The 12209-nt window shown below is 42.2% G+C and overlaps 1 non-coding gene across 1 annotated transcript; it reads left to right on the top strand.

The window, feature by feature from the left end:
• The first annotated feature begins 10996 nt into the window (after positions 1-10996).
• LOC125613661 lies at positions 10997-11105 on the top strand. The gene has a single exon (XR_007344226.1). It is a non-coding gene; the product is annotated as a U6 spliceosomal RNA (small nuclear RNA).
• The last annotated feature ends 1104 nt before the right edge of the window (positions 11106-12209 follow it).

Below are 12209 nucleotides of genomic sequence, written 5' to 3'. Positions count from 1 at the left end.
TTTGATCAAGGTGGTTAAAGAACTCCCATTTTTACCCCATATACAGATTGCAGAATCACATCAGTTACACATCCATTGATTTACATATTGCCATACTAGTGTCTGTTGTATTCTGCTGCCTTTCCTATCCTCTACTATCCCTCTCCCTCCCTCCCCTCCCCTCCCCTCTTCTCTCTCTACCCCCTCTACTTAGTGTGACATTTTAAAACCAAGATTTAGGTACTAGGTTGCTCATTTTTATTGGGGTATTACTACTCTAGATTCTTTTAGAAGATAGAGCTAGGGAAGATATCTCCATCTGTATATCTGTCTATTCATCTAGGTCATCCTGACTACCACACAACAGGTATGTCAGGATTCTCTTTGTTGTTTGCCATTTCATATTTCTATCTGTCTTCTCTCACAGTGACAACCTAGCCCCCAACATAGCAAGCATTTAGTCATCAGTTTAATTCCATAATACACAAAATAGTTTCTGAATTGCTATAAATATAGTATTTAAAAAGCAAACCAAATAAAAAGATTTTAATATTTTTAAAATAATTTTTTTTTGTTTTTATATTGAGGGTATTTAATCAAAGTATTGTGTTCAATTAGACTTAATTCTAATGTAGTAATCCTTTTCTTTTTCTTAATACTAGTCATTTTATTAATTTGAAATGTTGTAATTGATCTTTATTTGCCTTCTTTCATACTTGTTTATTTAATTTCATTTTTGAATGTGTTAAATATTCAATAAAACTATTCTAAAAGGTGTACTCAGGGAAGTCTCTATTTCTCTTCTATTCCTTCCATTCTATTCCTGTCCACCATCTGTTGGTGTCCAATGTGTGCATTTCTGGTTTATTCTTCCTATATTTCTCTCCTCCCACTTTCATTCTGTTTTGTGTGTGTGTGTATGAGAGAGAAAGAGAGAGAGAGAGAGAGAGAGAGAGAGAGATACACTGGGGACTGAACCTAGGAGTGCTCTACCACTGAGCTATGTCCCTAGGCTCCTTTTGTTTTTATTTTGAAAAAGGGTTTGGCTAACTTGCCCAGGCTGGCCTTGAACCTGGGATCCTTCTGCCTCAGTGTCCTACCCCCTCACCCCCAGTAGCTGGAAATACAGGCATTTGCCATCACACCTGGCCGGGTATTTCTTTTGAAAGAAATAAACTTTCTCATTCATATGGCATACGATATGTACTCTTTTTTATTTTGGCTTTTCTCAGTAAGCTAGCCTGAAAGTCCCTCCATATCAGCTCATGGAGATCTCCTGATTCCCTTTCCTGGCTGCCAGCTCTGCACTGTGTGGATTTCATACGTATTAAACCAGTCTCCGCAGTGGGGCATCTAGATTTTTTTTTTTGTAATATATTTTGTAACTGCAAGTGATGGCAGCAATAAATAACCCAGGGTATGGGTATTTTTGTACCATTAGAGGTGGTGTCGGTGTGGAGACTGAAACCACAAAGTAATTAAAATAGAAGCTTAATATTAAAATCACTAAGCTCTGGTAGAGTAACAGAGATGTGAAGAATGCTTACTTTGGGTTGGCGATCTTTTTCTATAACGGGACAGACAGTAGACCTCTGTCACAGCCATGCAATGATACACAACAATGCATAAACAAACGGGCCTGGCCCTGTTCCAACACAGCTTATTTGCAAAACAGGTGGTGCGCTGCACTAGCCCCGCCACCGCAATGTGCCAACCCCTGCTCAAAAGAATGCCCTACGCTGAGCGACCGACCCAGGGCCGCGCGGAGCTGATCAGGGTGCCCCCGCCGCCCCACGGAATTCAAAATCCTGTCGCAGAGCCCGCGGCCGCAGCGGCGGAGGCTGTTTGTCGGTCCCGGGCAAAGCTCTCCACGGTTGCCAGGCAAGCAGCGCGCAGAGGCAGTCGGGGCCCCGACAGACAGGAGTCCTGGCTAGCCGGTCACGAGGCCGAGGCTGGGCATGGGAGGTCGCTGACGAGCAGCCACGCTGGCAACGCCTGATTCCCCACCCCAAGCCCGCCACTGCAGACCTCGGGGACGGTGCGGGGTGAAGGACCGGCAGGACCTTACCGAGCCGGAACTGCCCTTCCTCCCACAGCGTCCCTCCTGCGCCCTCTGCTGGCAACGCGCCGCACGGTGCGCTCGGCAAGTGCCTGGGATCCAGTCCCTTGCACCGAGCAGTCGCTGCTGCTGGGCACGCTTGAAAGGCTCCCAGGGTGAACCCACAAAAGCTAGATCTGTGATTCCAAGAGGAAATAAATATTTTGCTGGAGTTGGACATATTTATTTCTACAAGGGTTATCATTCTGCATTGCCCCCGGGAACGCAGAGAGTACCTGCTGCTGTTATTACTTCATCCACAGCCTGAAGTCTCACCTCATGGTAGTGTCAATATTAGTAAAGTTGGACATCTTTTCACATGAAAAGTCTTTTCATGATTAGTCCTTCGCGTCTTTCTGTCTTTTCCTATAGGCTTACCAAGTTCGTTCTTAACTAGCATAGAGCAGGTAAATAATCAATCTAGCTGTGACTGCAAATCACTGTAAAAAATAGTTTTGTACAACTTTTTGTTGTTGTTTTCTCCTAAATTAGGGACCAAAGTTCAAGTCTAAGTCCAATTTATTTCCATATTTATTGCATCCTTCCTGTGGGAAAACCTGCAGAGCTGGGAGTGGGAAGAGTAGGCCTTCCCTAGAGAGCTTAGGCGACAATGGACAAACAGACTCCCTCCAGATCACTTGCCACAGTAGATCCTGGCAATTGAAATGTGCATTGGGATGGCAGGCTCCAAATTCTGACACTGCCATTTCAATACTTCCTTGTGCAGTGTCGGATGAGTCTTTTCCATCTGCCTGCCTCGGTTTCTCAAGGTACACAAATCATACGTACCTCTTGGGGTTTACTATAAGCACGGCATGAGGTAGTCTATGTTTGCCTATCATGCTCGAATTCCTGGGTTCCATCCCCAGCACCAGAGAAAGGAAACTACCATGGCCAATAATAAATGATAATGACTAGTGACAAAGTGACAGAAAATTCAGAGTGCTCTGGTGGCATGTATGTACTCGTCATGTTTTAGCTGAATTTAAGTGTATTATGACTGTCATCAAAAATATTTAAATCATATGCAGTATATTCAGTTTAATAAGATAATCTGTAAAAATTTTTCATATGAATTTAATTGATGAAATACAAGAAAATGCTTAAATAAATAGAAAAATCACAAATACAGAAACCATTAAACTGGTATTTGGAATTGTTAGATAAATAAATAAGGAACTTATAAAAAACGTGTCTGTAGAATTCACATACTATTTCTGTCCATTGATGGCTTCAGCGAACTCGAAGCTGTAGGTCAAATGGGAAATCACAGTTGAATTGGAAGGTGTGGTTACTAGTTTTCTTTCCCTCTCTGTTTGTTATCTAATATATAATTAGAAATAAACGTTGAATTCAAAGATCACACTTAATTTGAAATATCAAATATTTAAATATATTTAACAAAATGCTCAATTCACTATGATATAATGTAATATAACTTACTTAAAAGAAATCAGCAAAAATAGCCTAGGAACTATTATCTGGAATGTTCAGAGCATGCAGTTATGTACACAGATTTAAAGAGAACACATGCGTTTTATTTTACCTTATTAAAGTTCCAAATACAACTTTAGGGGAATTCATAAAAGCCAGAAAAGGAAAAAAGAATAAATGCCACATGTAATTCTATAAACTGTTTTTTGCTGTCCCATAGTTTTAAAACTTTAAAATTATTAATTGACCTTCCGCTACGTGGAGGTCTGGTTTCCAGCACAGGGGGACTTATGCCCTGGGCTGTGTGAAGCAGCTCTGCTGCTGGTTTGTTCCCTCCTGGGTAGGTGCTGCCCCCTGTTCTCTGGGCTGAAGACCCAATCTGTAAAATCTCCTGTGGAGTGTTGAGCTAGGGTACCTCTGGAATGGTGGTGTGTGGCCATCTGGGATCTGGATGACTGTGCTCAGTACTGTGTGCAACGCAGACTGTATTTTCTAAAGAAAAACCACTGGTTTTCCTCTTTGCTCAGGTAAGGAAGGCTAAAGCCCATTGGAATGTTGACAGAATCTACAGCCTTGTCTTGCCTTAAAGAAAACTGATGTTCAAAATCACACTTGCAATACATTATTATTGGATGATTTTCTGGGTTAAAAAGTGCCTTCTTTCCTGAAGGACTTCCTGCAATCACTTTTTCCAGCTGCTCTATTTGCTGAGCAGGAGCTACCATGAGTTCTTTTCATTTTAGTTTTATAATGCATTTCAATTTTCAATTGAATTTGGCAGAAATGTATTTGAAGTATAAATTTTCCAGAACATATTAACTGAAGATACCTCTAACTATCTCAGATGTTGGCTCTTGTTGAGGATCGAAGAGGAATCCTGGGAGCAACCTAGCTACTCACTCCTTCTGTTGTCATTAGTTCCATTACAATGCATGCCGCAGAGGAGGCTCCAAACCTTGCTGGTTTGAGAATAGCTTCAGTTGTGTTGAGAGTCAAAACAACCAGAGAGCTTCCTGTGTTACATGCTGAAGATCTTAAGTGGTTTTAGGTCTTTGGGTAGGTTTTCTCTTGGCCCCCTGTCTTTATTGATATAAAAACCACCTCAGGGACTTCTTCAAATATGAGAGTAAAAGAAAATACAAGTTTAAAATGTGGTGTCACCATGCAGGCTCATTCTCCAAGGACATTTTTTTCCTGGTATATATTTAATTGAATCAAAGGCTGGTGCCTAGCAAGCACCATTTTAATATATTCTATTTAAGGATTGATTGCATTTCCTAAAATTTGTGAATGATATTAATATTCAAAGAAGAGTCACAAGAGACCATCTGCAGTTGGACACAAAGCACATTTTCAATGAACGACTTTCGGAAAGCCTGCCTGACAGTTTCCTAATTTTCTGGTGGAAAATTGGTAGAACTTCCCTAGGAAGCAATTTTGTATTCTATGATTTGATGTATTAATTCCATCTGGGAATTCACCACAAAGAAATAATAGGAGACGTGAAGATGTTTGTGCAGAGATGCTTACCATGTTAATTGGTATAGTGGCGAAATTAGAAAAAAAACCTTCACCACCCCCAGAGGGGACTGGCTGGATGAATCCATCCCATCATATGATGGTATGGCAGAGACGGCTGGCTGCCAGTCTCCACATACCCTTCTTTGTCATTGACAGGTCCAAAGTTGTTGTGGCTGGCCGTGTGCTAGTTAATGCTCCTGCATCCTGTAGCTTCACTGTCACACAAGGGGCCAATGAGATCAAAGTAGGAAGAGCCCTTGGGTGACCCTTCCAAGTTCCTGGGCTGCTGCCTGGACCCAGATGTCTCCATCACTGATATGATCGATGGCTGAAGCCCCAGTAGCCATTTGGGGACCAGGAGAGAAAAGCCGGGAGGCTGTGGTGACTGCAGTCCTGGTCGCCTTGACCTGCTATAACAAAGCCAGCGAGGAGCAACTGTCTCCTTCCAAATGTCTTGTTATGGGGAAAACCCCACTATATATTTGTGCTACTCAGACTCTGTTAATAGCAGGCAAACACAGTTCCTGACACAGATGAAGCATTATGCAGCCATTTAAAATTGTCTTTTTGGAAAAAAAAAAAAGAGAGAGAGAATACAATATTAAATGAGAATGTCAGAATACAAAACTCTATATGTGCTTGTTCTTAAATTATAATATACATTATATATGAATAAATAAGACTATAAAATACATTAAAATGTTAAACGTGAATTTCTTGGCTTTTCTGGGTTATTTAGTATGGTAGTAATTTATTTTTTTTGTTTCCTAAATCCTCAACATTGAGATTTTTTTAAAAATGTTTTTAAGATTGCCCAGTACATACATGATTAGTGTGAGTATAAATTGGCTAAATGTGCACTTTTTAAAAAGAAATGGATCAACATAGATTAAAAGCTTTTATAGCTTTCCTACTCTTTAAATATTTACTTCCCCTATGTGATATCTATCTTGGTAAAATAATATGAGACTGAAAGAATTATGCACAGTGATGTTTAGTACAACATTATTTATGATGTAAGTCCTGAAAAGTAATGGAGACAAACTCCACATGAGGAAAGTGGTTAAAGGACGGCATATCCACCTTTACTATTGTTTAGGAGAGCAGGAGAGAGAACATTCTGAAACTAGTTTCAGAGCTATTTCTGTAGCCCCCAAGCCTCCACTCACTGAAGGGGCTGGAAGGGAGGCAGGTGGAGCTCAGGGGACTCCTGGTTCAGAAAACATTTCCAACTCTGACTTAAATGAAGTTTTTGCCTGAGTTCCCAGGAAGGATTAGCTTTGTTGGGAAAACAGGGGATTTTTCTATCTTATGCTAATGTGTCTGGAGCTGACCTGGAGGAGCCAGCTCTTGGGTTCTTGCTGTTTGCCCTGGGGGCAGGACCTGAGTCTGGCCAGAGGTGGAGCAGCCTTGACCCTGTGGGCTCCCAGGCTCCCCTTCCCTCCTGGAGGAGCAGCTGCTTCTATGTGTTCCATGTCACATGCTCTCGGGCCACGCTTTGGATGGCCTCCCATCCAGGGGCCCACCTGCAGCCAGGGGACAGTGGGTCTAAGCCTCCACAAGCCGAGCTGAGCCGGGAGGCCAGTAGGCAAACGCCCCAGGCCCTCGTCCTTTGGAGGAACCATCTGCAAGCGCCTTCCGCCTGATCTCCCGTGGGACAGAGCCCCAGGTGCCCCTTGGCAGCAAGCAGTTCAACAACACACCTCAGCTCAGCTTGCTTTGCTCACCTATTTCTCTATTCTTATTTCTTCCCTATCTTCCTTCTTTTTAAAAACATGATGGAAAAAAATATTTTATTTACTGAACTCTCTGAAACATGCCAAAATTCTCATGGCTACTAGAACTTTCCATGCTAAAGTTTAACATGACAGATTTCTACAAAATATATTGTGAGGTAGTACTTTCACTCTTGAGGAATCAATGTATGAAATTAAATTCATATGGTAAAATCGGGATATAAATATAAAGTAAATATCACATAATATCATATTTATGGTTTATTGGAAGGCATAATAGTTGTGACAGTCATGCTTAAGACATTTGTACTGTTAATAACCAATAAATATAAAATATTGTAACTAGAACTAACTATACACAATAGTGTGCCTGATTATGTATAGTAGTGTAGTCTCATCTACACCTAGGAGTAATAATGAATAGCAAGTATATTTAGTTTCCAGATTTAATCTACACCTTTGAATGTAGGGATTTGTAGTATCATCATGTGTATCAGGCAATGGCTTACTGTGAATCCAGTTTTCAGTGACTAAAACCAATGTCACTAAGCCAGGTGTGGTGGCACATGCCACCAGCAATTCTAACAACTCAGGATGCTGAGACTCAAGGATCACAGGTTTGAGGCCAGCCTTAGCAATTTAGCAGGGACCTCAACAACTTAGCAACACCCTGTCTCAGAATAAAAATAAAAAAAGGTCTGGGGATATGGCTCAGTGCTAACATGCCCTTGGGTTCAATCCCTCCTAGTTCCAACAAACAAACAAACAAACAAACACAGCATCTATTTGAATTCATGGGCAGAAAGATGACCACTATAATGAAAGGAAACCACCATATTACAGGATATTTACTACATACTTCTCACCTACAGTTTCTCAGAGGGTCAAGGATTATTCAGACGGTTAGAGTTTTGTCCCTCTAGGACACCCTTCTTTATTTTTCCTTGCATATTTTCATATCCTGGTATCACCTGCCAAACAAATGACATGCTTCTAACCCTTACTTCAGTATATATTTTTAGGGAAAACCAAGCAAGATGGATGGAGTGCTGGAGGAAAGGAGAGAAAGAGGTACAAACTCTTCTTTCTCCAACCTTGGGGACCCAAGGACATTTCCCCTGGTATCGCTGACCAACATTTAAAAGAGTTAGAACAAAAAAGAATGCATCAGAGCACAGGGCACATGGTGTGGGTGAAGGTGGCCTCCTGAACCCTGCTGTGCACCTGGGTTCATGTACAGAATCACGCTGTGTCATGCTTCACTTGGGTGCATTGTAGCCCAAAAGCTGGGAGACCATGGACCAAGTGGACACCACATGTGCCCAAAGGAGTCCCTGCTCTGCTACAAGAAAAATCACCCCTGCATTTAAGAACCATCCGCAACACGGAAGCTAGCTGTGAACCACTGTTGTCGAGACTGGGACTGGGAGGAATGGGGAGAATTTAAATGTCGGCTACAGTATGACTTTAACTATAGAAGAGAAAGACTGAAATAAAAAATGAGCTTCATTCACGCCATCTCCAGCATTATGCAATCAGCGAATTTCAGAAACACCATAATTAAAAGGCACTTAAAATGGGTGTTCTCACATGAAATAAGGGAATAGCAGGAGACACATTTTAATAGACTGGAAAAAAAATCTTAGCTCTTTTTTTTTTTCTGGCTTTTTACATTAATTTGAACAACACTTAATGACTGGACTTTCAGGGAGAGGTCTCCCCCACTAAGAATTCATGATTATTCATGAGGCAAACCAACTAACCACTAGACGGCTGGTGTCCATGAGCCCCAGATGTTGGGGAGGACCCCACTAGCTGTGCTACTTGCTATATTCCCCAGGAAAGAAGTGAGTTCCTCAGAAGCTGCGGGTGCTCACCCAGCCCTGGGTTCGAGGACCCCTAGGGGATGGCTCTGGGGGGCTCTACACTGAGAACTCTCTGGTCATGCTTTAGCTGACACCCTCCTGCTGGACTCCGGGGTCTATAGGCTTCTACCACTTAGGACTCCAGTTCAGCCAGAGCCACTGACATTTCCAGCCACAGCTGTGATTCAGGATCTCCACAAGGACCGGATTCCACAGGTCTTGCTCCATGCTGCCTGGAGGAGCATTCGCTAGGCAGAAGGACTATTTTGCAGGGTGAAAGCTCAAAGGTGAAGGGGGATCCCCGCTGCTCCCAGATTCCAATCTCAGAGCCACCCAGCCTGGTCTGGCCCCAGGGAGGAGGAGGAGGAGGCCTGAGGGATGGCCCTTCTTCCTGCAGCCACAGCAGCTGTGTCTTCAGCACTCTGTGGCCTCTGTACATGCAGACACTGGTCTTGCCACCACCATCCAATTAGGAAGCAAAAATTCTATATGTCTGCTTTGAGAAAAGTGTTGACTTTTTCATTGCTTTATTAAAAAGCATCAAACTTAATTGTTGGTATCTTGAGTTGGGCACACATACAACAAAATCTTGGGTTCTTTTGCCAACGAGATTTATAGGAATCAGCAGTACTAGTGGGGATTTAAGGGTGCGCCTCATCTTGAACTCTTCATGTCCTACATTTACATTTTATTCTTGCAACTACCCAGTGAAACAGCTTTTGTGATCCTTATTTCACAGAGAAGAAAAATGTTAATAGTAGCTAATGGCTATTGAGCAATCACTATGTGCCAAAAATAATGCTGAAGCTTTACATGTATAGTCTCACTTAATTATTGCAGATGAGGAAAATTGAGATTTTGGAGGGGCTGCTTGTAAGGACAGTGAGCACTACCAGGTAGGCCTTGTCACTCACTCCCTGCTGTCCCTGTTGATGGAGCCTTGATCAACCCCTGGGAAGATGACCCTGAGAGGGCTTTTTGCTTTAGTGATGGTGGCTTTGTTACATAAGCTGGAGCAATGGACTATGCCTATTGGCTTGTGGGGTTGCTTTGCACCAACACTAGGACTGGTAATGGACACTTGGTTGCATGGCTGGATCCTGAGCCTTGCTTGGCATGGCAGATTATGTACAGGGTGTGCCTAGGCTACCAACCCCACATAAAAGCCCAGGTCCTAAGACCCAAGCACCTTCCTTGGGCAGGGACATTCCATGCATGACCCTACATTTCTCTGTAGAGAGAAAAGGGGCTTCAGAGCTTGTGCCTGGTCTCTCTGGACTCTAAAGTTGAACATCGTTTCCCCAGTACTTTTGTGCTGTATCCCTTGCTACAAACAGAATCCTATTACAAACTGCTTTTGGATCCTGTGAGTTCTTCACTGAGTAAAGCACCGCCCAAGACCACACAACTGGAAGGCGATAGAAATGGAATTCAGGAGCAAGCAGTATCCCTGCTGCTCTACCAAATCTACCACCATCTGCCTAGCCCACGCCGTCCTGCATCCACCATTGGAGCTATTATTACCTTGTCTTCTTCCCTTCCTGTTTCCTTCTTTCCTTTCTTCTCTCTCCCACCCTCTCCCTCTCTCTTTCCCTCCTCTCCTTCTCCCACCCCCTCCCTTTCTCCCTCTCTCTCTCCCTTCTATCCCTCTCCTACCCTCTCTCTCTCCCTCTCTCCCCCCGCCTCTCTCTGTAAGTATAATTCAGACCTCGTATGTGCTAGGCAAGGGCTCTATCACTGATCTACATGCCTAGCCCTTTTTATTTTTCATTATAAAACAGGGTCTCACTAAATGGCCCTGACTGAATTTGTGACCCTGCTGCCTTAACCTCCCTCATTGCTGGGATTACAGCGGGCACCACTGTGCACTAGCACTTGTTTTTTGTTTTTGTTTTTTCCCAAGGAAACACTCACTTTGTTTTCTTTGATGAACACACACACATTAGTTAATTATCAAAGGGATAAAAAGCTTGGAACTGTCCATGGTTGAAAGACAGGAAGAAGAGTCAGAAATAGCAATATGTGCAAATGAAATAGGCCAGACTCCGAAAGCCAAGTTTTCTCTCATATGTGGAAGTTACAGAGAAAAAAGGAATGAAAAAGAGAAGTCTCCAGAGAATAGAAAGGAGATCAGTAGAAGGGGAGACCAAGAGGGAAAGAGGAGAGGAGAGAAGGGGAGGAACTGCGGAGTGAAGTTGACCAAACGATGCTCTGTGCATGTGTGAATGCAACACAGTGCATCCTGATTTTATGCATAACTAATGCACCAATTTAAAAGATAAACACATAGAAGGAAGACCAATAGAGTAGAGGAAGTGGTCCAGGGAAGGAGGACGGGAGGGGAAGATGAAATACGTGGGACTGTGCTCGCTTCGGCAGCACATATACTAAAATTGGAACGATACAGAGAAGATTAGCATGGCCCCTGCGAAATACGTGGGACTGAAATGTTATATGCAATTACGAATATTTCAAAATAGACCTCACTATTATGCATAAGTATCATGTATTAATAAAAACATTAAAAAATTAAAGAAAGAAGGAAAATTAGGGTGGTGCAATATAATGAAGTGAAGGAGCAATAAGTCTAAATAAAAGAGTCTTACAGGAAAAAAATCTTCCTATCTGGAGGTAGTAGGCAAAGATTCAATGAACAAAAATGTAAACCACAAATCATGAAAAGAAAAAGCGATAAATGCTGGTCAAGAAAATCCTCATGAACATTGGATAGTCTGCTCTCCAATGTCCAAGAATTATAAAAGGCAACTCACACATTGGAAGAAAATGTCTAATAAACATCTGGCAAAGGACTGGTACCCAGCATATATAAAGAACTCCTACAACTTAATACTAAGAATGTATTAGGAATGGGGAAAATATTTGAATAGATACTACAAAAGAAGGTATAGGAAAAAACACAAAAAAGATTATCAACATGATTATCATTAGAGAATTCAAGTTAAAATCACCATGAGATGTGACTCCACACCTAACCGAATGGCTAGAATTAAAAACTGACAAGTGGAGCAGCGGGGACTCTTGATACACAGCTTTAGGACATGTAACCATAAAGAAAAACACTTTGGCAGTTTCTTAATGTACATATACCATAAAAGATAGCACTTCCGCTCTTAGATACTTACACAAGAAAAGTGGAAACATGACACCTAAATGTATATTCATGTTCATGGTGGCTTAATGCATAATAGCTGAAAACTGAAAATCACAACTCTAACAGGCAAATGGAGAAAGAAACCATGGCTCATCCGTTCAATGAAACTCATCCATAACAGGGAACGAACTCATGTGCACGATGGTGTGCCCAATTCTCAAAACAACACGTTGAGCGAGAGAAATCCCTATGGTTGCCTCAGGGACAGGAGGAGCACACGGACTGCAAAGAGGCATGAAGGCAATTTTGGGGTGATGGAAATGTTTCATATCTTAATTGTAAGGGTGACTCCGTGGGCATAGACATCTGCCAGAACTCATCTGACTACAAACTTAAAGAGGATGCATTTTATTGAATATGTTATAACTTAATATTGTTGAGTAAAAAGTGCCCTTTTGATTGAA

This window comes from Marmota marmota, unplaced genomic scaffold (assembly GCF_001458135.2).
Source record: "Marmota marmota marmota unplaced genomic scaffold, marMar, whole genome shotgun sequence".
In the NCBI taxonomy this organism is placed as follows: Eukaryota; Metazoa; Chordata; class Mammalia; order Rodentia; family Sciuridae; genus Marmota; species Marmota marmota.
The sequence above is the reverse complement of the archived record's forward strand: the minus strand, read 5'-3'. Positions and strand labels throughout refer to the sequence as shown.